Here is a 27072-nt window from a genome sequence, read left to right on the forward strand (position 1 = left end):
TATTTTAATAATGAAGATATGGAAAATCATACACACACACACACACACACACACACACACACACACACACACACACACACACACACACACACACACACACACTCACGCACACGCACACACACACAACTCTTAACTAGTTCAGATTGCACTTTAACTCCTAAGGTTAGGGAGATAGACTAGACACAAATTCATAAATAATTAAATAATTCACAATATCTATGATGATCAAATTTAAAATGCCATAGATGACCTCGTCCACTCAAGTCTAACATAAATTGTTTATAGAATTAAAAGAATAATTATAAAGAACTAATCAATTGCAATTTAATTCTCCATGCTATTTAAATAATCAAAAAAGAAACCAAATTTTATAAATCATCATAATATGTGAATATATTACAAAGTCATATTTTGATCCTTATTCCTCAAAAAAACAAATATATGAATGTAATTCTTTGAATATGTCTTCCTTCTTTAATATTTCCCTCATTTATATCTTATTCAAAAGAGAGCATGACTTTTCAACATTAAAAGGTCAAGTCCCTCCAAACAAACTAAAGGTTTTTTATAATAATTATTAATATACATAATTTGATATAGTGCACATAACCCAAAGTATCGATTAAACATATTATTCTCTCTATTAATGCTTTCGCATGAAGGGATTATCCTCCATTAATATTGATTCGTCAGAATAATAGACAGGCAAGGAATCCATGGTGGCAAATGGTACCTCACTGGGAGAGTATTTACACTTCTCTTTCGGTGAATATCCCCAAACTTTGGTTACCCTCTCTCTAGTTGTGGCAATCTATCTTAAAACACTTTTAATACTATTGTAGCCATCTTTTACATTGATGATGTATTTAATTCTAATTTTATCTATTCAATCGACATCCATGTTCACAAACAAGAATATGCTCATCAATTCTTGTATGGTACCCCATGAGTTTCAATTCAATGAAATTACCTCCTGAACTTTTTGTTGTGCACTTTTTGCGAACTATGCCTATAGTTTGAATTCCATACGCCCTGTAATTGTAAAGAGGATTTTAAAAAATTTACGATGTAGCTAGTTTATCCTCCTAATTCATGAGTTTCTCTATTGAAGGATACCAACAACTTATGTACTTTCAAAAATGTACAAACTGGCTTAAAATGAGAAATACACATCAAGTTATGAAATACATCATTTTGTCTATGTTTATACATCATTATTGTCCATGCATGTATATAGTTGAGGGGTGTTCTTATGCTCATGTTTATAATGTTTGGTAGTTGATCTAATATAAGAATATAGTCTCCCCTTTATCATTTTAATTTCCCAAGACCATAGTGTATTGTCGCCTTCATCCAACACCCCTCGAAATATGTCAAAACAACATATGTTGCAGGCTCTCTTAGTCCACCAAATTCTATACCTCCATAAATGTTGGGCTATGATATAGTTTACAAGGTTCGAAATGAATGGTGCTTTGGAATATCATGATATTAAGCACAATGATCAAGTCCTCCAAGGAAAGTTGTAGCCTTTCATTATACAAATTGAATGTACTACTTTTACTTGATCTTATCAGCAAGATGCACATATGAAAGCCGAGAGATGAAGCCTATTGAAATCGTTACTATTATCCATGCTCAATGATTGTTGACAACATATGCTCTCTTTACCTGCATACTTCAGATCCACATTTCATATTCATATTGACTTGATGGAAAGACACATCAACATTCAATGTTTCACTTTTATTTATGCCCTCTGGCTATTCCTTGTTTGTGTTGTGATTATTATGTTCGCCATAAAATGTGTTAAGCTTTCTCTTAAATATCATATCATTGTTTTTTCCTCAACTTCACATGAATTTGATGCCTCATATTCTCTCCTAGCCATATGCGATACATAAGGAATTAAGCATTGCAGTAGTCCCAGATAAACCACTATGGAATTCTCCTCATCATGATTTATAGTGTCTTGAAGTATATTATTTGAACATAAGTGGTGTTTGGAACTCTAAAATTTTCCAAAAAATTTAGAGTTCCATCAGTGGCTCTTTTTGGGACATATGCTTCCTCTTAGCATAATGAGATTCTAGTTACTTGTAGAGGAGTAGACCAAGTGTCCATGCTTCCCATGATGCAAGGTGAAATTGGTGGTCCCAAGCCCCCCAAGAAATGAAGATTATGGCTTTCCTCTATCGAATACTCGATTATGATCATGCAACATCTTCCTTCTAATCATGGTATGCTTCCCTATTTTTGCTTCATTAGTGCCATCTTTGATGTCTAACTTTTGTTTATCCTTTGGAAAGTTATCAAGTATACTTTGTTCCATACTGAATGGAAGATCTTCACATCCATGCATGTAATCAGCTATATAAACATCTAGATCAAGGTTTTGAATGTTTCCTTGCAAACAATATGATTCATCACCATATTCAAGAAATTGTTTCTCCTCACATAAAGGCTTTGAAGATAGCTCATGTTAAAGAACTGTTACTTCACTTATATCAAGAATCTAATGAAATGTGACACTTTAAAAAAATTTAGAACTACTCTCCAACATGTTCTCATCAGTATGCCTGGTTGATTCTATCTCATTACACAATTCCTTCTCATAGGATGAATTGAAAGACACCTCACCTTCTAAATACATATCATGAGTTTCATCAACTTCATTTGGCTTGTTATCCTCATCATGATGTTGATAGATTTGATTTCATAAAAAATCCTCTTTAAATGATGGAATCATGAACATGGAGAATTGAGACAATTCTTTATCTACTTCATCATCAAACAAGTGATTTAGGAAAATTGAAAATTCAAACACACCTTCATGAGAGCTTGCATCTAAAACTTCCTCCTCTTCATATATTGTATGCATTTCTATTTCATCTTCACTATATGATTCTTGTGAATTACCATCTTCTTCATCTAGTACCCCTTGAGAATGCACTAATACATCAACTTTTTTACCATGGCGAATTGAGAAAAAAAATGGACAATTTCTTTCAACATGTTTTTGATCTTCTAGGTCTAATAAGGCTGAAATTTCTTCCACTCTAAGAGAATCCTCCTCTTCATATTTACATGTGTTGTCATCTATTGTCATATAAATATCATCACAGTCGAATTCCTCCTCAGAATGTCCACAATTTTTTTCTCAATTCAAGTCTAAAACATCATTTGACTCATATATTACTTCAATTATGTATTCATTTTCCTCTACAACTAGTTCGTTATTCATAAGTTTGAGAAAGATAATAAACTGTTGATCATATAAGAGACCTAGTCTTTGTATTTTACTAAGAAGATCTAAGGATGGAGATCTGCATTCTGAAGGTATTTCTTGATAGGCATTAAATATCCTCATAAAGAATTGTATTGTAGATTCTTCTTCTTATTTTTCTAAGTTCAAAAATGCATCTAAAGGAGATATAAAACCTAAAATTTCATCCTCGTGTTTTATTATTTGAAAGAGAAGCTTCAAATCTAGGTCATCTAGCGAGATTCCTAACTCTTAAAATCTTCTTATGAATTCTATCCATGGAGGCATGATGTATGAAGGTACCTCCCAAAAAATCTTCACCGTCCTTATGAACAAATGTGTTGCAGATTCACCTTCATATCTTTCCAAACTAAAAAAATGCATCCAAGGGGTGTGTGTGTGTTTCCCCCATGGTGTAACATAGATTTGCTTTTTAATCATAATACATATTCTTCATGTCAAGTAATCAAATCATTTCCTTCCAAGTCTTCTCCCTTGGAAAATCTACCAACTCAAGTCCTTTTAAATAGAGTTGTTTCCTCTTTTGAGGAATGTATTGATGTTTTAAGTTCTAGCATATTATACTTCCAAACAAAACTAATACATCTTGCTAACTGATTTCTAGTTTTCAAAATCTAAGATTTTGGGTAATGTCACAACACTTGTTGTGAGCAACTTGCCCTGGTCGAATCACCAATCTGTTGGTTCCCAAAAATGTAGATTGAAAATCCAAGAGCCTGTCACTTCTCCAATAGGATTCCACAATCAATTTTGGCCAACAAATAAGAATCACCTTGATTCCCTTGTACTTTAAGCTCTGCTACACCTAGGCAGGTAAACCTTTATTTGAAACATTGAGTTCCTGGTTCAAGGCTTTTCCATAGTGAATTTAAGCTTTGATGAGCTCCTCGGTTAGCAAAGTCCTTGAACTTGGTTAAAATAAGGTTGAATGTTGAATGTTTGAACTAAGTTTTGTATATGGTTTTTAACAATGTATTTGAGATTTGTAAGAAATAAGTTATGGATTTCCTAACTTCAAATATAAATCCAATACTTTTAATGATAAAAAGACTAGTGCTTTAAAAGTATTCAAATAATGGAGTCAACTATAATGAAGATTATAACATACAGCTTTATAATGTTCCATGCACAAACTATTAATAGTTTAATAATCAAGATGCAACAGATCAAATATATAATCTAAACTAGTCCATATTGCACTTTAACTCCTAAGGTTGGGGAGATAGACTAGACACAGATTCGAAAATAACTAAATATTTCACAATATTTGTGATGATCGAGTTTTAAATGCCATAGATGACCTTGTCCACTTATCTAACATAAATTATTTATAGAATTAAAAGAATGGCTATAAAGGATAAATCAACTACAATTTAATTCTCTGTGTCTTTTAAATAGTCAAAAAAGAAAGAAGCTTTTATAAATCATTATAATATTAGAATATATTACAAAGTAGTATTTCACTCCTTATTCTTCCATACAAATAAATAGATGAATGTCTTTTTTCTTAATATGTCTTCTTCTTTAATGTTTCCCTCATTTATATCCTATTCAAAAGAGAACGTGACTTTACAACATTAGAAGGCCACGTCCCTTTAAACAAACTAAAGGTTTGTTATAATAATTTTTTCTACACATAATTTTATATAGTCCCCATAACTCAAAGTATCAATTAACATATTATTAGTTCCTACCTATGGGATGCTAATTTTTCAATTGATTTGGTCAAGCAGCTAATAGCATAAACGTATTTTTGAATGTCTCAAAAATATTATATAGTTTCAACATATTTACATATTTCTCAATTGTAATAAATGCTGATTATTTAAAAGACCATTGGATGTGACAAAAAGGCAAGTAGAAAAATAATTCACATTCAAATATTACTTTATTTTCATGCTTATAATTCATTAAATGAATTTCCACCCACTTTAATCCTTGGAATGAGTGCATACTATGAATTTTTGTAAGACAATAATATTTTGCCTTGGAAAATAATTTGAAGCTTACAATATTTATTAATTATTTATTTGTTTAATTAATTTTTTAATGTGTTATAGGTTAGTTTAAGTTAGTTATAATGTAAATAGATTTAAGATTTAATTGATTCCAATGATTTTTATATTATAAATTTGAATTTGATAATGTCAATTGTTTAGATATTTTTTATATAGATTGTATATTGTATTTATAATTGTTAATTTTTTACAATATTTTTTAATAATTTTTAATTTTAATTATTATTATGTTTCTTCTATAAATACAAGATAGTCAATATTTTCATTAGATTTTAATAGTTTCATATTATCGTTTTAGTTTTTTTTAAATATAGAGTTCAATTAATAATAAACATTTTGATATACTTGTTTATATCAAAAATTTGTGTCTACACATACTAATGTCACATTATTTTTGTCATATACACAATTGCACCATGTTCTACAAAAAATCATAAGAAATTCATTATATGTTATCATGGAACAAATTTAAATATACGATTGCACCATGTTCTACAAAAATTCATAAGAAATTCATTATATGTTATCATGGAACAAATTTAAAGAAAACACAATTTCCTTTTCTGAATTTGTTAAATCAAGATAACAATATCATAAATTTGACTCCTTGTGTAAAATACCTCATATTTATCAAATATTTTACATACAAAATTAAAAAATAATACTAGAAGCATTATTGTTAACACATTCACATATATTTTTTTTTTAATACTATCACAACTCTACAACCATTAAGCTTTTGGGAGGAACTATGATGCTTTGCCTCTCCGTCAATGCTTTCTTATGAAGCAATTATCCTTCATTAATATTGATTCGTTGACATAATATTGGTCAGGTGTGGAATCCATCGCGGCAAATGGTAGCTGACTGTGAGAGTATTTATGCTTCTCTTCCGGCGAATATCCCTGAACTTTGGCTACCCTCTCTCTATTTGTGGCAATCTTTCTTCAACACTTTTAATACTATTGTAGCCCTCTTATACATTGATGATTTATTTGATTCTAACGTCATCTGGCTGATCAGCATCCATGTTCGCAAATAAGAATATGCTCATCAATTCATGTATGGGGCCCCGAGAGTTTTCAATTCGGTGAAATTACCTCCTGAACTTTTTGTTGTGGATTTTTTTGCCAACTATGCCTGGAGTTTGCATTTCATATGCCCTGTAATTCTGAAGAGGATTATTGAAAATTTACGATGCAACATGTTTATCCTCCTAGTTTGTAAGTTTCTCTACTGAAGGATGTCGACAACTGACGTATTTTCAACAACATACAAACTAGCCTGAAATGAGAAATACAAATCAAAATATGGCATACATCATCGTGTTTATGTTTATACTCAAGAACTTGGCACTACTGGAGATTCCTATTTCGTGCGTTTACACTAATAAATCTTCCTCCATTCATCTGCGTTACTGAAGAAAAGTTGCTAGACAACACCACTGGGAGTATAGTGACATGACACCGTAGATGATATGACACGGTAACGTGAATTATTCATGAACATAGAAGTCCTCATCCCATTACCGTCTCAATAATATGCATAAGAATAAATTTCATGTTTGCATGTGTTGCGTATATTAATCTTGTATGTTTCTTTAATAGAGGTCCATAATACTGTCTCACAAAACTATCACTTGTTATAGCATCTGCAAATTTTCCATGTAGGCTCTAGAAATTGTTCAATATATATATCATCAGGCTTGAATGCTCACAGTAATCTAAAGACTCCTTTATAACACCCGATGTTTCATATCTACTGACCATTGTTTTAAGTTCCAAACTGAAACTCCACATGCAGCACAGTAAAGCAATCATTTCAAATTCTGACTTCCACGTTCAGCCTCTGGCACAAATAATTTCATGGACGTATATAGTTGAGGGGTGTGCTTATGCTCATGTTTATGATGTTTGGAAGTTGATCTAATTTGAGAAGAGAAGCTCCACTCTATTGTTTTAATTTTCCAAGACCAAAGTGTCTTGTTTGTTGTTGGAATGTGTAATTTTTAAATTGTGAAAAGTATACTAGAGGATTCTAGAAATTCTTGGATTACCAAATAGTGTTAGGTAAAGTTCTAGAAGATAACTAATTTAGATGTTTTTAGAAATAATCAAAGACTCCTATAAATAGAGGCATCTTGTAATGTTATTGATGTGGACGAAATGGTTAATGAAATATATTAGTGCCACAGCACATTGAGTATTTTTCCATTTTAATTTAGTTTGTCCATCCGCCTTTCATAAGGTGTATTAGAGTTGTCATGGGTTTCTACAAGTGGTATCAGAGCTAGGGTAAGAAAATCTTGTCACCATTTGTGGCATACGAATCAGAGCCAGGTTAATGGGAGTATCCTATCATTATTTTTTTGACATAAGCAGCTAATCAAGGGATAGTTGAAGAAGGAAGGAATTTGTTTGTCACCATTTGTGATAGCAAAGAGAGTTTTTATTTTGCAGAGCAAGGAGATATTTTTTATTTTGCCGAGCAAGGTTATTTGGAGAATCCTGTCACCATTTGTGATAGATGAAGCAATCAAGGCATAGCTAAAAGAAGACATAAATTTGATCAAGGTTATTAGTGAATCATGTCACCGATATTTGTGACAGATGAGGCAAGATTATCAGTGAATCCTGTGAAAAGAGGAAATCGTTGGTAGCCAATTTTAGACAAAATGTTTGTAGAAATTAAAGGTTGCAAACTTAGAAGACACTATTCATGTATTAACGGATATGAAGATTATTGAAAAGTGGCATTTTGGCATCAGGCAAAAGAAAGGATTTAGATTTGTATGCATCAATATTTGAGGTTGAAATTAGGGGGGAGTGTTGGAATGTGTAATTTCCCCTCAAATAAAATTCTAAAAAGCATGCTAGAGGATTCTAGAAATGCCTAGATTACTGAATAGTGTTAGGTAAAGTTCTAGAAGTTATTTATGTTTAGATAGCTCTAGAAAAGTTTATTTGTCCTATGTTGGCTAATTTGGATATTTCTAGAAATACTCAAAGACCTATATAAATAGAAGCATCTTGTAATGTTATTGATATGGACAAAATGGTTAATGAAATATATTAGTGTTGCAGCACATTGAGTATTTTTCCATTTTAGCTTAGTTTGCCCATTCGCCTTTCATAAGGTGTATTAGAGTTGTCTTGGGTTTCTACATTTTTGCCTTCATCCAACACCCCTCAAAATATGTCAAAACATCATATGCTACATGCTCTCTTGGTCCACCAAATTTTATACCTTCATAAAGGTTGGGCTATGATATAGTTTGCATAAGTTTGAAATGAATGGTGCTCTAGAATATCATGATAGTAATCACAATGATCAAGTCCTCCAAGGAATGTTGTAGCCTTTAATTATATAGATTGAATGTATTTCTTTTTTTTGATCTTATCAGTAAATGCACAAATAATTGACAAGAGATCAGGCCTGCTAAAATCCTAATTATTATCCATGCTCGATGATTGCTGACTTTGTATGCTCTCTTTACCTGCATACTTCAGATCCATGTTTTATGTTCAGATTGACTTGATGGTAAGACACAAAAATGTTCAATGTTTCACTTCTATTTATTGCCTCTGGCTATTCCTTCTTTGTGTTGCGATTATTATGTTCACCAAAAAAGTGTTAAGCTTTCCCTTAAAGATCTTATCATCATTTTCCCTCAACTTCATGATGAGACTTTGATGCCTCATATTCTCTCCCAACTACATGTGATACATAAGGCATTAAGCATTGCAATAGTCCCAGATAATCCATTGTGGCATTCTCCACATCATGATTTATAGTGTCTTGAAGTATATTTTTTGAATGTAAGTAGTGGGTAAGATCTGAAAATTACCCCCTGACATGATGTTTGGGACTCTAAAATTTACCAAAAATTGTAGAGTTCCATCAAGTTGGATGATGGAGTATTGAATATTTGAGGGATGGGGGTGTTGACTTGAGTGGATCATGTAGTTGGGTTTATAACCTATTGTACCATGGGAAGGTACATTTCCCTTGGGATATATAAAATATGTGTGAGGTTAGTGGGACCAATGAGTGGTAGTAATGCTTTAGGATCAAATGAACTTTTTTTTCTCTTTTTGTAGATGTGCCAAGATGGTGCCACAATTTTGGCCAATAATGGCATTGACAAGTTGGCCATTCCCATGGTGATTCATGAATGTGTCATTGACACTCATGGTGGGTCTCATGTTTGTGTTTGTTTCTTCTATTGGTTGAGGTGGGTCATACATGACCATGACACTCTCTGGATCTAGGTATGAACTAGACAACCCATTTCTTTGTGTATGATCCATATCCTTTCTCTTTTTGAAATGTGTTTGGACTAGGATGAAATGAGAATTCATGTATATGCATTTGAGAAAGCACAATCCTCGTGCATTTATTTTCACGCATCTTGACCACTCTTAAGGATTTTTTTAAGTTTGCATCTTGATTGTTCATTTCATTCTCCCTTTTCCTATAAATTGGACCCTCGCCCCTTTACAATTCATCCATAATCATAAGTAAAGTTACCATCCTCTTTTGAATAGAAAACTTATCATCTATACCCTCTTAATGCCAAAATATTTTCAAACTCCATCACTCATCCTTTGATTGAATCCTCCACCCCTTTTGAAGCTTGAGAAATTTGGTTGTGCACACATTCCCAATCTTCGACAAATATACAAATAAAGCAAGGAGATTTTTCATTGATTTGATGAGGTTTTGCATCTCTTAGGCCCTTATTTGGATTTTTTTTTCTTACTTGTTTGTATTATCATATATGTAGTATGTTAGTTTATTGGATGTTTAGAATTGCATTGTGATCTTAGCACATTGGTTTTATTTGCATATATTTTGGCACATGGATTATGCTTTCTCACATGCATAGCCTTAATGCATGTGAGGAGATTAGTGTTTTTTGGAGGAATGTAACCATTATTGGGGATGTAAAGGGGGAAAAGGTGTAAGATATGGATGGAGTGTTTAAGAAAGGTGTAAGCGCATTTAAGAAATACTTTAATGCATTTGGTTGGGGAGTGGGAGGATGTGACAAGAGTTGACTTGGGTTTGGGTTAGGATCTCAATCCTCATATCTAAAGTCATGAAAATGAATGAGGTCTAATTAGGCTTGAGTGAAATGAGGATTATGATGCAATTGGGAATGTTAGGAGAAAGTGCATGGGTCAAGTAATTAACTGAGGTTAATTAGTTAGTTAAGTGGGATTATTATGGGTGAATGGGTTGGGTTGAGTATGAACTTGGAGGTTAGGATTGGGTTAAGGGTTAGGATAGGGTTAGGATTGATTAAGGGAATTTATTTAATCACAAAGGATTTTGGGAAATTAAATTAAATGGGTTTGTGCAATTATTTGATTTAATATTGGAAGGGGGATTTAATTATTAATCACACTATTAGTTGTCATATTATTTTATTAGGGAGAGTATATATAATTAATTAGATTAATTAACTAAGGGATGACATAAAGTAATTAAATATTTAATTAATAATTCCCTAGAAGAGAACAAAATGTGATTACATGTTTATGTAATCAGATTTAGATGTTTATAGTATCGATATTGATCTAGAAGAAATAGATAAATGTTGAAAAGATAATGACTTCTAGAAAATAATGGACCTTTTTATAAAATGGGGAAAAAAAGATATTTACTTGAGCTTTCTCTTGAAGGAGCTAAACTGCCACCCCACTTTGATGTGGGAACTATCATCGCAAAAGAGGATGAAACTCCTATCTTTTTCTCACTAAACAATTCCAAACGTTATAAGCTTAGATCCAACAAATGATGAAAGAGAAAGACAACCCAACTATTGAGTACTCATTGGATTCCTTTAATCCATTTCCTTTTTATTATAACCTTTTCATGTTTCCTTCCCTAAAGGAGTAAATATAACTAAATTTGAAAAATATGTGGGTGCTTTAGACCCATACAACCACATTCAATCATTTTGTTTATGCATGATCAAACATACCTCATGCATTTGTTTCCACAAAGTTTGGGTGGATGAAATATGGAATGGTTATCTAGATTACGCACATGAATTAAAAACTTTGATGAACTTTGTAAGTAGCTCTTGCAATAATATTCCTATAATATAAAACATCCAATGATGATGATCAATCTTTGTAATACTAAATAAAAAGTAGGAGAACCTTTATTGACCTTTCCATCAAAAATGGAGAAGAGTATATTCGAGATACTCCTAAAAAATCCATGAGAACAAAAAAAGCAAATATCTTCATAAACAATCTTATTCCTGAATTGAATGGTAATCTTCAACTACAAGGGTCATCTTCATTTGACAAAATGGTACAAAGTGTTATAAGGATAGAAGACGTAATGATAAAGAAATGAGAGATATATTTATACAAGGATGCCAAACAAGGATCTAATTCAAATAAATATAATAGAAAATATTGGAATAACAAATGTTTTGTTGTGAACAATAGAGTTCTAGACACTACAAATCCTAAAATGAACAAGCTTATTTTTAATTTGGAGAGAAATATGCAAAAAAAGTTATTGAAAAGGTTGCATCCGCACCCAAAATACCTAGAAATATCTTCAAATAAATACCTTGAATAGTGAAATTGAAACACTATTTTACACCTCTAGGAGAGTCTCTCGAATTAGATTTTAAGGCTCTCCTAAATAGTGGAATGACAATGACTACAGTGACTATCATCGAAACAAAGGTCACAAAATGAATAGTTGCATGAAACTAAAACATGTTATCCAAGATCTCATATGTTGTGGTGATGTGGTATTGGAAGGGCTTAACTCTAATGTTGATCAGAGGGAATTTAAATATTTATTTCCTAAATATGAGAATAAATAAGGTTCAACATCAAAATTTAAGAACAACACTAAGGTAAACTATACATACTCAATGATGATAATGATATCAACATGATAGAACCAACTTATACAAATTATTGCAATGTGAATGTTGTTAACAAAAGAGATAAGAATCATGAATCTTCAAATGTTTTAACAATGTCACAAGCTAAAATAACTCTTAAAGGAGTCAAAACATTATCTTCAACCAACCAACATCTTCAAAAAACAAACAAACTACTTTATCTACTAACAAGACCTTGAAATTAGTGTCTATATTCAATGCTACCAATTGTAGTATTCTTGAACAAATACAATGCACTAATCAAAATCTTTGAGTTAGCAAAAATCCCATCTTCTCATAGGGAAATCCTAGAAAAAGCTCTTGCTGAATAAAATGTACCTAAAGACTTAGGTGTGATCAGTTTCAATCTATGGTAGGTCATTTGACCTCACCTCATTACTTTTCATTTTGTAAAGAAGATGATAATTCCTTTAGTCATCTATATAATCAATTTCCACACATTGAAGTCATGATCCATAAGTTGAATGTCAAATGAGTATTCACGAATGTAGGTGTTGGTTTGAATATATGTATCTATAATCTCATGAAATATCTTAATTTTTTTAAACATGCAATTGACCCTTGCAAGAAAATTACTATCAAACTTTATGATGAAGAAGAGAGGTCATCCAAAGGTCTTATTGTGTTAACTATCAAAATTGGACCTATTGAAAAGGATTTAATTTACCAAGTTCTAGATGTTATTCTATCTTACAATATCTTATTAAGAAGACCCTAGATACATGTAAGGAAAGTAGTACCCTTAGTATATCATCAATGCATTAAATTTTCCTATAATGAAAATGAGGTGAATGTCCCTGCAAACTCTAGTTATGCATGCAACATGCTAAAATAATCTATTAATACACTCGTGCTACACAATAGAGAGGCAACATAAAATCATGTTGCTAGGTTGAAAGGATTTGAGAAATCACTTTAGATGAAAGACACTAGAATGGGGAAGTATAAACTAGAACCATTGTTGTCATTAACATCTCTCCCATCATCTCCTTGCTACTATGGTTGATCTTTTGAGGATATGAGACCATACACCTCTAGTGAATATTATACATGATGGTACCTTTATATAGTCCTCTATTCCTCTCGACGATGAAATAAAATAAAGGTTAGTTTGGCTTGGTTACATAGAGGGGAAGATGAAGACAAAGAGTTGAAACATTGTAAAATTTGACTTGAAAAATATGGAAGAGGATACAAATAGATGCAATAGATGAGACAAAGAGGAAAAGGCATTGTTGGAGAAAATGTTAAAGAATTAATTGAGCCTATTGAAGCTAAATTAATGAATTTTGAGGATAGAATAGGTCTAGATTTTAGGAGAGAACCATATTATCTAAGAGGAAATAGGAATGATCTAATTCTAGAAAATCACAATGAAAGCTTCAAGGAGGAAGATCCATTTCCTTATATTGTTCCTAGCAACATCTCCTATTTAGTCCATGCTCATGTAGAATAACCCCCACAAGTAAATATAGTTGAGAAAGATGATATTGTTGAATCTAAACAACTTCAATTAATAAAATGACACATGAACAACTACAAGCCATAGAAATAGATAATCTAGAATATCAAGGCAAACTCTATACATTTCTATATTTCCAAAAAGATGAATCTAGTCAAGAAAAAATAATGAAATGAATTTAATAGATCAATGAGAAATGTCAAGAAGATAATGAAAGTGGAGAATGGATACCTATGACTATGTAAGAGTATTATAATTTATCTCCCAAAAGTCAAATGGATTCCCATGAATATGAGTTTGATTCACTATTTGAAGTAATTATAGACAAGGATATCTAGATGTTGTTCATAGCTATGAATTCTAACTTGAAGTAGGAGAAGGGTCGTGTGTTAGGTCAGATGAGTTAGATTCTAATGATGTCAACATGTCCATCACTAGTGATGTTAGGTCTCATAGTGATTTGAAAAAACCTTTGGATGTAATCACTTTAGGAATCAAATTCTTAGTCCAAGTTTCTTTTGATGATCTTACTATAAAAACACTCAAACTACTTGACTTGCTACTCATCATACCTCCTAAGGTAATTGATTGGAACTTTTAGAAGTGGTCATCAATTTTAACAGATTCAACACAACCAATCAATCTAGGAATAGAAGAGAGACCAAAGATTATAAACATAGCTCAATCCCTATCAAAGGAAGAGAAGAAAAAAATCCATAGACTTCTTTAAAGAGAAAAGATTAATTTTTCTTGGACATATTCAAATTTGTTAATCGTAGACCCTAATCTAATAATGAATCACTTATCTATTGTACTTTGAGTTAAACCTATGAAGTAGAACTTGAGAAAGATACACCCTCATGTAGCCTTTCTAATACCAAAAAAAAAGCTATAAAAGCTACTAAAGATGATATTTATAAGAGTTATAGACTATGCTAAGCAGATATCTAACATTGTGCTAATATCAAAACTAGATAAATCCGTAAGGGTCTATACAAATTTGGGAGACTTGAATAAGGCTTTTCTAAAATATGATTTTCTACTTTTGAACATTGATATGATAGTAGACATGACTATAGGTTATGAAATTTATTACTTGAAGGATGACTTCTCTAAATACAATAAGATAAAAATAGCACCAAAAGATCAAGAAAATACTACTTTTGCTCATGCTTAGGGAACATTCTATTAAAATGTATGCCCTTTGGTTTTAAAAATGTAAGAGCAACATATCAATGTGTTATAATGACTATTTTTTATGGTATGATGCATAAAAAATTGGAACACAATGATGGACATGTCTAGAAAATCTGAGCTTGATTTTGGATCTAATGAAATAATTCACATTAAAGCTAAATCAAAAAAGTGTGCATTCAAAGTTACATCTAGAAAAATTTTGGGTTGTATTGTATCAGCTAAACATATTGAACTAGGTCCTCTAAAGGTGAAATTTATTACGTAAATGAGACCTCCCAAGAATATTAGTCAAATAGGAGAAATATAAGGAAGACATTAATCTATTAGAAGGTTCATATCACAGCTAGTAGACAAATTAAAACTATTCGTTAAGACGCTCCACAAGGGAGTAACCTACAAAAGGAATAAGGAATGTGAAAAGAGCTTAAATCAACTAAAAGAGTATCTTGCAAATCTACTAGTACTAATTCCTCCTATTTAGGAGAGAACATTTATTGTATACATCTCAACAACTTTCATGTCATTGGGGGCATCGTTAGCACAAGAATATATTAACAAGAAAGAATGACTCATATGCTATGTTAGTACAATTTTGGTCTCGTATTAAATAAATTACACCATTAATAAAAAAACCTTGCTTAGCAGTTGCCTTTTCTTCTCAAAAGATGAGACACTGCATGTTACCTTGTTGTATCAAGTTGGTGGTGAAGATTGATTCATTGAAACATGTGTTGAATAAAACAACATTAACAAGGAGGTTGGTTGAATGGCTCATGATTCTTAGTCAATTTGACATTAAATATGTTGACCAAAAAGATGTTAAAGGGAAACTTATTGCTGATTAGTTAGTTGAAGCACCATTAAATGATGATCAACCTTTGAATATTGAATTCCCTAATGAATCTATGATGCATCTCACACAACAAACATGAAAAATGGTGTTTGATGATTCTTTCATGAAACAAGGATCTAGTGTTGGAATTTTTTTTTTCACACCTCAACAATAATCTCTTCCCAAGGAATACAAGATACCTTTTTCTTGTTCTACTAACAATATAGCTAAATATGAATCCTTGATTAATGGTATGAAAATTACCATTGAATTTAAGGTTGATGAGTTGCACATTTTATGGGGATTCATGGCTAGTTAGAAATCAAGTCAATGATGTCTACCCAAAAAAAAATTAAATTAAATACCTTATAAGAGGATGGTAAATGATCTAAAAAAATACTTTCACTATATGGCTTTTTAGCAAATTCCAAGAGAAAACACCAAAGTGGAAGATGCCATGAAAACTCTTGCCTCAATACTATAGATGCCAACAAATGAATTCTATTATTAGTTTCTATTGGAGACATTAATCTACCCTGCTTATAATAATCCTAATTCCTAGATGATCTATCATGTTATTGGGCATGAATCATCTCGCTACCATCATGTTTATTCCTATCTTTTTGATCAAATCATCTTGATGGATCTTACTAGAAATGAGATATATCACCTTATCTAAAATTCATCATGGTACATAATCATAGTGAATGACTTGTATAGATGAGGAATGGATGGTACCTTACTCAAGTCTATAAAATAATAAGTTTGAATGTGCATTAGTTGAAGTACATGAAGGCATTTGTGGATCTCGCTCAAATGATCTAATGCTATCTTGGAAATAACTTAAGGGGAGCTATTATTTCCCTAATATGGAAAAAGGAGTTATTAGATTTGCTAAATTTGTAAGAAGTGTTAACTATATGGTAAGTTGGTCCATGCTCCAACTAGGGAGCTTATACCATTCATTACGCATTGGCCTTTTACACAGTGGGCTTTTGATCTAATAGGAAATATTTACCCATCCTCCTCCAATGAACACAATTTCATCAACATAGTTACATAACACTTTACAAAGTAGGTAGAGGTAGTTCCTCTTACTAAGGCCATTGGGAAAAAAGTAACAATATTCATCTTGAACTGATATCATATGTAGATACAATACTCCCTCTACTATCATCATAGATGATGGGAAACATTTAAAAAATAAGGATATCGAAAAAAATTTACCAATTTTAAAATTGCACAACATTTGTCTTCCATTTACTATCCTTAAGGTAATGGACAAGAAAAGGCATTAAGTGAGACCATATTGAATATTTGACATCAAAGAATCAAATTTTTTTAAGGGACTAGCACCTTCAATTGAATCCAGATCTATGTGCATATAGGACTAGTATTAACACACCTACTAGAGAAATATCCTTTACTTAGTGTATGGAGCTAAATTGGTATTATCTATTGAGGTTGAGATTCCCACTCTATAAGTTTCTCTAAGAGGTCTAATTATTGATGATCATGCTTATTGAATATCTAGGAAACAAGAGCTTGAACTAATGGATGAACGTCAGCAAGTGGCATTTAAACAATTAATAGGTAATCAAAAGAGAATGTCAAAGATCTATAATAAGAAGGTAAGACATATAATTTCAAGTGGGTGATCTCATTTTGAGAGAGAATTTAAAGAATCAACAACATAAAAAATAGAAGGGTATGTTCGAACCAAACTAGCTTGGTCTATATATTGTTGCTATAGTCTTTGGATCTAGCACGTATCAACTATTAAATATACAAGGAGAATAGCTATGAGAGCCCATTAATACCCTTCACTTAAATAAACTATATAACTAACGTTCTCAATTTAGCTTGTATATATCTAAATATCCTTTTTAAAAAACTAAAAATTAGACAAATTCCTTAAAAGTTTGTTATCCTTATTTAAACATAGAAATAAGCACCTTGATAATACCAAAAATATCAAAATATCAAAAATATCAAAAAATTTAGAAAAAGAAAGATAAGAACAAAAAAATTGAATACAAAAGGAAAAGGTGCCTTTATGAAAACCTAACAAACAAACATCTTGGTTGCAAAAATACAATCTCTACCAAGAAGGTGAAAACTTGGTAAACTAATGCCTTTTGCACTCAAATTCTCTATCTATCAATGCATCCCTTTGCTTGTTTTTTGTTTTCCTTTACTTACAATTTCCTACTTTTGAGTGCTTTTACTTTCCTACATTTCTTGCTTTCATCTATTGCTTTAGCATGTGCATAGATTTTAATCACTTTTGTGATACCTTGGGTTCTTCCTAGGACCTTCATCACTCGAAATTCATCAACATCATAATCTTGAGATAATCGACCTCTACTAGGGGTCAATGTCCTAGCATCTAAATCAAGTCATCCTTGTGTTAGTAATTATTTGTCCAATCTGATTTAGTTTTTTGGTCTCTCAACCACTAAAGGGTTTTACGCTAACACCTTTAACATTGATGATGATAGATAACTAAACCTATAAACTAAAAACTAAACTAAAATGTGTTTTAACTCTACTAAAATATTTTTGTACATTGTCTTTTAATTATTTTTCACTTTTTATTCCCCTTGAGCAACTCTAGGATGTATATCTTGATTATAAAAGCGGTGACTAGGGGTATAATCTTTTCTTTGGTTTCTACTTGTCGGTTTAGTTCCAATAATCCATAGTATAAAAATAAATTGGGCACCTATGGTAAGATGCTCCATCATGATTGGAACATTGTATATACCTTGTCTCATTTTATTTTGATCATATCATGAGGTTGGATCTTCTCCTTATCTGTTCAAGTGATTTATCATTACTATTGTAATTTGGGTACCTATCCTAAGATTTGAACACATGGATCATTATGGGTAGGAAAATCTAAATTATATCTTGGGCCATGAATGATAAAGGACCATTATGGATAGAACAATCAATATTAGATAATATGAGAAGGATCTCTCGCATGTCTGGTGTGCTATGTGAGAAACATTCTAGTTATCCTTACATTTATGCTTTGATATTTATATTCACTTGCTCAATAAAAAGGAAGAGATATTATGGTCATCCTAGCTTCTCGTTTCTTGATTCTTATGTTTACTTCCAACAATAAATTCAAAGATTCCATATTCATATTCTAATGGATGCCTCATCAATGAGGGTTGTATCGGCATTTCATGTCCCAAAAATGCTCAATGATCAAAACAAGATATAAATTTCAATGACTAAAGTCCTAGGATTTAATTAATTCAAGATTTACATTTAATGAGCCAAGCATACTAAATTTGCTCTTTAAACTACATGTGGTAAATGAGGAAAAGAAGTATTGAATCACATGTTAGTTTTATCCATATTTGCATATACATATCATATCCATGTTATTTGCATTTACATATCATTAACGTCATCTATGGCATGCATGTATAAAAGAACATTATGAAAAAGAGATGGAATATATAGGCATTTGCATCATATATCCATAAACTAGGTGCCCCTAATCTGGAATATTGATGAAATCCCTTAAAGTCCTAACCAAATGGAACTTCAATTTCTATCATTTACCCATTGTGATCATCAAATTTTACAATTCATAAAAATTTGCAATAACTATAAAAAATCAATTATTTCCTAAATATCAACATCAATTGACAATCTAATCATTTTAAACCAAATAATTTAATTTAATATCCTAGAAAATTAATTAAATTAAACCTGTTTTTCATTTACACATGAAAAATGTATTAATTTGATTAAATTGAAGTAAATCTTTAAAAATATCAATTATTGATTTAAATATTTAAAAATTGATAAAAATAAGGATAAATCCAAGTTTAAGTGAAAAGTTGAGTTCACATAAATAAACAAGGGCTCTGCAAGAGCTAGAGTCCCTGCCTTTTGGTAAAAAAATAGATGATTGTTTTAGTGATTGATTTGTCAAATTTTGTATTAATCATATATATTTTTTAAAATATTAATCCGTAAGTATGTAATTAGAACATAATGTACAAATATATAGTGTGGATAAGATCCAATGCATTTCTTGCAAACAATTTTATGCAACAAAATTAATACTAGTTACTGTAAATAAATTTATTTTAAGTTAGACAATAATAAAATGATTGTATATACTTATTTCAATATATATTCATAGTTGAAATTGTTGGGGAAATTAATGTTGAATAGAAAAGGCAAGTTATACTATGTGCAAAAAAAAAAAAAAAAAATCATATTTGTCTGTTAAGAAAAATTCATATTTCATTGCAAAATAGAATCCAATAAATAAACAATATTTATAATAATGTTTGAACTTGGAAGAAATCTGAATTTTTTATTTGAAATAAAATCAGCAATATTGAAAGGAATATGCAATATAGGTCATAATATTTTAAGGACAATAGCAACAATATTCTCCATTTGTCAAGAGAGAAAGTAGTAAAGAAATGCATCAAAACACCTCCATATGTTTCCTAAAATGAAGAGCAAAAATATTTTAGTAGTGTATTGGTAAATCCCAAAAAAAGTAGACAAAAAATAGTTAAGATTAATATCTACCTAAAAATTATTGTGGAAAGAATAGAAAAAGGAGAAACACCATGAACAATTATTTAAACATAACCGAACAAATTTTTGAAATAAACATTAAAAAGAAATATTCGAGTTGGATGGGCAATATGATTATTGTGAACTACATTATGCTGAAAAAAATACTCTAAAAAAAATATTATGGGCGGTGTCGTATATGTTGAGGAAGATTGATGATAATAATGAAATAAAACGTAATATTGTGTGTGACAAACCAAGTTCTTTGAATCATGATCTAACTAAAGCTCAAGATTTATTTATCTGAGTATTCTAAATGTTCCAAAAAATCATTGCATAGTACATTGCATGAAATATCAGTATTCTAGCTATTGTAAGGGCCAATTGTTTCCAAACTATGAGGCAAGATTTAGAGAAAGCGTGACTGACAGACAAGGAGGAATATCAAATATAGTTACAAGAGTAGGAGACAATCCTAACAATCCAAAAGCCCCCCACCATTAATAACAAAGGTGTCAGAGTGATTAGATATGGTGACACTTTTGGCATGGCTAAAATCCACAATATTATAGTTCTTCACAACTTGCAAATAAATATGCAAGTCTCATCATTCCTAGTCTCACAAATTCCTCTTCTTGTGCAAAAATGCCACATCATAAGAAGATGCATTTCATAGACAACAATTTGAGCCTTAAAAATATGGATTTTTATAGACGTTTAATACTTACATTCTTTAGTGTTTAAGTTATTTCTAAAATCCAGAAGAAAATGATTGGCACTATGGAGGTCTTTGGTTCTATTAGGGTTACTAAAAAAGGTTTACTCAATATCTTTCATGGAGTTTATAGAGATTTTTCTACATTATGTTAGAACACTTAGATTATACGGCTACAAAAAACTTATTTGTTCAAACACATGTATCTAACTTTGTTGAAAAAAATCAATGCCTCTAACATTTTCTATACCTTGATGGAGGGTTTCAAATGAGCTCTGTATCATAATATTGTATGAGAACTGAAAAAATCTTCACACCTTTGAAAATATCTTCTCCATTATTTAAATGCTTCCCTAGACTGAAAATTTGGCTAGCAAGATCATCTACTTTCACATCTTCCATACTCAAATATTTTTTCTCAACCTTTGCATCATTTCTTTTGATAACTTCTTCAATTTATTTCTTAATCAAAAGGCCTTTATGATGACTAGGTGGAAAGATGAACTGTTCAAACTAGACCTAAGAATAAGGGCTTTCGTTTTTAATCAACTTTCCATCACTTTCATTCTCATCTTCATCTTTGTGTCTAGATTCTTGAGGCATTTTTGTCCTAGGGCATGCAATAAAAGTTGATGTAGTATGTGGAAAAACTTCCTATTCGTGACCATGACTCTTACTTAACTCTTGCTTAATCCATTAGACTTTTTTTCTTACTAAACCATGTTTTCATCTTTTAAAGAAAAGATATCTAAATACACCAATTTGTCCCTCAAAATATCACATGTAACAATCAACCTAAAAATTTGAAGGCAAAAAAAGATTAATCAGATAGCAGAAAGAAACTATAAAATTTACTACAAGATGGTCCAAACACTAGAATATTCACTATGAAAACAAAGCCCTATCTTTAAAAAACATTTCCTTTAAAAAGAGATGTCAAAGAATATGAACCTGGCTAAGGAGGAGAACGGATACGTGGCCAAGGAGGAGCTTCACATTGAATGGTAGCACAAACTAAAAGTTAGTAACTATAAATATAAAAAAATGTCTAGAATATAGAAAATTACAAAAAGAAGAAGAATGAAGATGTTTGGAGTCTTCCATACAATGACAAAAACTATGTACTATTAATTTCATAATGAGAGTAGACATCCTCTGCTAAAGTATAATGTTGAACACCATTTTAATCCAAGGAGTACATAACATTACACTCTGACTTGAGGTTTTCATTACTTGAAGAATATGAACTCTGTATAACTCTATTTTGATGTGTTCTTGAGAATGGAATCCCTGCAACAAATACAAACCCTTTATAAAATAAAAATATATAAGGTTGTTGCAATACAATACAAATCCAATATTGATGCAATATGAAAAAAAAAAACCCAAATAATATAAAAGACAAGAAAGCCATAAGGCAAAATGAGCCATAGAATATAATGAAGAAAATGGAGAAAGACAACTATATTGGTTTTACTTATCTCCAACCCAACCCAAAAAAACACCAAAGCTTTGTGAGTATTCCAGAAAGCAAGTATGAAATATAAAACAAGTGCCATATAATGGCTTAGTACAAAGTTTTTAATTTACAAATTGTAGATATAATTAATAATAATAAATAATTATCTCATCTATACCAATAGAATGTCTCCACATTTTTTTCTATAAATATCATGCCAAAGTGTGCCCTACAATTTCAATATGCAATCAAACCTTAACACCAAGTTCTCCCCTTTTACTGCCTTTGCACTCAAATGTATGCCCTAGAAGGACAAGCAAATAGTGACAATAGACAAAAATCTCTGAGCCCTTGTTTTGTTGCATTCTATTCTATTGAAATATGTGAATTATTTTGTACTTTCTAACCAGCCTTGAACCCAAATTCTATAGTGTGTAAAAAGCTCAAAACTTCAATTGAGAAATGTGTAGGCTTTTGCAAATGGAAACAAATCCCAATAGTGGAATTTACATATACAACATGTGTCTGGGTTTTTCGTGAGTCGATATTTTATGATAAACATAACAAAATTATGAAAAAATCCATTAGATCTCTCCATGGAGGTAATTTTATTCTACTTTAAGAACACCATAACAACCAATGTGAGGAAAAAGGAATAAATTGAAGTAAATCAAATTAATAAAAAATAAAATTGATAATTCTATGAAGCTCATTGTTCATGGCCATTAGCAAATTGCAAATGTGAGAAACAAAAATTAGAAGAAAACCTTACCCTCTTGCTATTGTCATCTTGCCTGGTAATATTGCTTGTGTCCTTTTGCTTCATAATATTGCTTGTAAGTCTTGCATTTTTTATGTAATATGAACAAAAAAAAACCCAAATAATATTAAAGACAAGAAAGTTGTAAGGAAAAATGAGCCATAGAATATAATGGAGAAAATGGAGAAAGACAACTATACTGGTTTTACTTATCTCTAACCCAACCAAAATACACCAAAGTTTTGTGAGTATTCCAGAAAGCAAGTATGAAATATAAAACAAGTGCCATATAATGGCTTAGTACTTGCCTTAGTTTTAATAGTTTTTAGTATAAATCTAATGTTAAAATAATAAATTTATCATAGTATATAAAATATTTTAATCAACACAAACCTTATATAGTTAAATTCTATTCATATATATCATATATACTATTATAAATAATTAATAATATGAAAATAAAAATATTTTAATAATAATATATAATAATGTTTCTTAAAATATTATGTAATATAAGTATAGAATAAAAAAATTTAAATATTTTAATTGAATAAAAAAAAATTCTTAAAAATAGATTATTGAAAGTATAAACATCTAAATTAACTTACTCACAAATAAAAATATATAACTTCAATCATGGGCATATAAGACTCAAAACAATTCACCCCATCAAATCATCAAAAAATATTTAATAGAAATAATGTAGTTTAAAAACTTGCATCTAACTATGCATTTTATAATTAAATTTGAAAATGATAAATTTAAACTCGTAAAAATAATAAGTTTTAATGACGAGTTAGGCATGAAATGCAATGCACAATAAAATGCATATATGGCAAAATTAATGAATATAATGCAACCACTAAGGCCAAATTAAATGCAAGCCCTTTATTTAAGCCACTTTCCTTTCACATAGCAATAAAAGAATTTCAATGGATTTTTAAAAATGTTTAAACCACTAGCAAAAATAACAATAACCAATTAAAAAATAGTATTTAAGTGTGAAAAATATATATTTTAATAATAATATTAACAGACATTTAACATTTGGTAATGTTTTCAGATTTTTGAAAAAAAAAAGTAATAGTATAAACAAGGCAAAAAGTATAGTCTCCTACCTATAAGGCAGGGACTAGCAAATACAAAAAGAGAAATAAAATAGTTAATGCAATTATGCATAAATTGAAAAAGAAAGTTAACTAAAGAATGCATATTTTTAACAAGGAACAAAGCAGTTAATTAAGCTTTACAAATTAAATAAATCTATTAACTCCATTATCTTCTAAAAACACTCAAAAAGTGATTGGTTAACTATGCTTTCAACTCTTAAAGAAAATACTCAACTAGAGTTGTATGCTTTAAAGCTCAACTTTAACGCATCTTTGTAGAATCTTGACCGTTTATCTCAATCAATCTCAATTGTCAATTTTACTAGGGATTTTTTCTATAAAAACAAGGCTCCTTCCCTCATTTCTCATGTGCAATTAAAGAGTAAAGTTATTGTGTTGTTTTTTCTTCGAGACATGTGCATCACATTTTTTATAATTAATTATCATGCTTATTTAGCTGAATTTTCATATCATTTAGATCATTAATCATGTCTCAAAATTAGATTAATATTGTATCATTTTTATCTCATATATCTCAATAGAAAATACGAAAAAGTATTAATTTTAATACATTCAAATCCTTCATTCTAGTATTGTCTAGTCATCAATAGATTGAAAAATCTGAGACCAAATCATACTCATATTAGATAGGGGGAAATAGGTCAATTTATCATGGTTTCATTCATTTATTTATCTAACTATTTATTATTTTTAACCATGAATGTAGTGACTTATTGAAGTGTTATGTCGCAACTGTAGGACCAAATTTCGCACACACATGGGGTGTATGCAAGTTTCTTTCATTTTATTATGTTCATGTTTTTTCATGTTGTTCTTGCATATGGCATAATGAGAATATCTTTAAATTTTCATATGGTTTTCTAATTCACATCTTAGATTATGTAAGAGCTTTGGTTGATGACGCGAATTTTTATGCTCCTAATCCTATTCCTAACATTCAAACTCAACCCTCTCATGATACTAATGCTTAGTATCATTACCAATATATTATTCATGATGATGATATAATAAATTCTTAGATAATGGGGATTTTGATGAGTTCTTAGATGATCTTCATCCTAGACCTTTGCATAAGAATGTTTCTCCTACTATTCCACCTTAAAAATCACATGCTCATAATTCTCAATAAAAATTACCTTCTCCATTTACATTAAAGGATACTTATACTTTGAGGTATAATATGAGTACTCAATAAGGCTATAAAGGTTTAGGGCTTGGTATCAATGAAAATAGAACTTAAGCTCCCACTAATCCTTCTCAGCACAATCATAAAGGTGGTTTAGGGTTTGATCCTTCCTCTCAAAATTATCTCCTAACAAGAGCTCTCATGGATAATTTTAGACAAATTCATCAAGAAACCTCTTATGCTCTTTTACATCTTATTGTATCTACTCTTGCACCTCATGAAGAATTAATTAAACATATACATATAAAACTCATGGATGATCCTAATAGATTTTAAACCTTACATCAAATATTCTATTAACAATTTCAAATATCCTTTTTATTATCATGATTTACATCCACAATGTTATTGTGATGAACTTATACTTTATTCTCATTGTAAAATAGACGGTAGATTAATAAAATATACACCAGCTATTGTTTTCTTTCTTCTTGATCCTTTAGATTGGAATTTCTCTTTCCCCTATTGTTTAGCTATCTATTTCCAAATGAGCATATAAGAAACACAAAAGGGTCTTTTCTCCTTGTCCTTCTTTATTAAGGGGCAAGGTTCATCATTCCTTTCCTCTTTTACGGATCTATTTTCTCCCTTTATTAGCATATTTCTTTGTACAATGATATACTAAAAATAGTATATTTTTGCATCTATGAGACATCATTAACAGTTTAATAGGTTGTCCCTTTATTTTACCACTCATCCTATCTCCTTTGTGGATTTTTATCTTTTATAATATGATGCCCCTTTATTACATATATTTGTTGTGTTAACTATGGATATTTATATCTCAAGATGTACTCTTGTCTATGCATTAAAAGTGTACATCTAACTATAATAAGATACATCCCTCCAAATGCATATCACTTTCTTTATTTTTATCCTTTTTAAAAATACATCATCTCTTTGTTGGTTATCTCTTTGGTGGACCACTTAGTTGATATAATGTGTCATTCAGCTAATCTTCTTCTCTCCTCTATGGTTTTGCATTATTTTATGATACATTCCTATTGGGTATGAGATACTTTATTTCATGTAAGATCTTAACATCTTGGCTTACAAATACTTTTTATGCTTCAAAATGGTGTTTCTATCATTCAATAATCCTTCATAACATCACTCTTTCATTTATTTCCTCAATGACTTATTATATGTGATATCTTTTATAGAATATATGTTTGTTTTAAGGATTATCTTTGGTTATAAATTATTTTGCTAGATTTTTTTAATCTATTATAAGGTAACTATCATTTAAAGTCTCTTTTATTTTATCTTGCCTTCATAATTTGGGGGAAAGATTCAATGTACATACTTTTTCCTTTTTGTCTAAGGATCCCCTTTCTTTGTATAGGGGCATTATTCATCATGTGACATTTTTTTTTTATAAGGAATTGTTGTATTGATTGGGATTCTCTCTTATATACAAGAGGTTTACAATAATTTCTCATCACCTCTTCCTTATTTGCAAAACTATGTTCATCATTAATATTTTTTCCTTTTCACATTCAAAGTATGTCATCCTTCATCAAGAAT

This window comes from Cupressus sempervirens, chromosome 5 (assembly GCF_028749045.1).
Source record: "Cupressus sempervirens isolate cs-2001-9-10 chromosome 5, ASM2874904v1, whole genome shotgun sequence".
Lineage (NCBI taxonomy): Eukaryota > Viridiplantae > Streptophyta > Pinopsida > Cupressales > Cupressaceae > Cupressus > Cupressus sempervirens.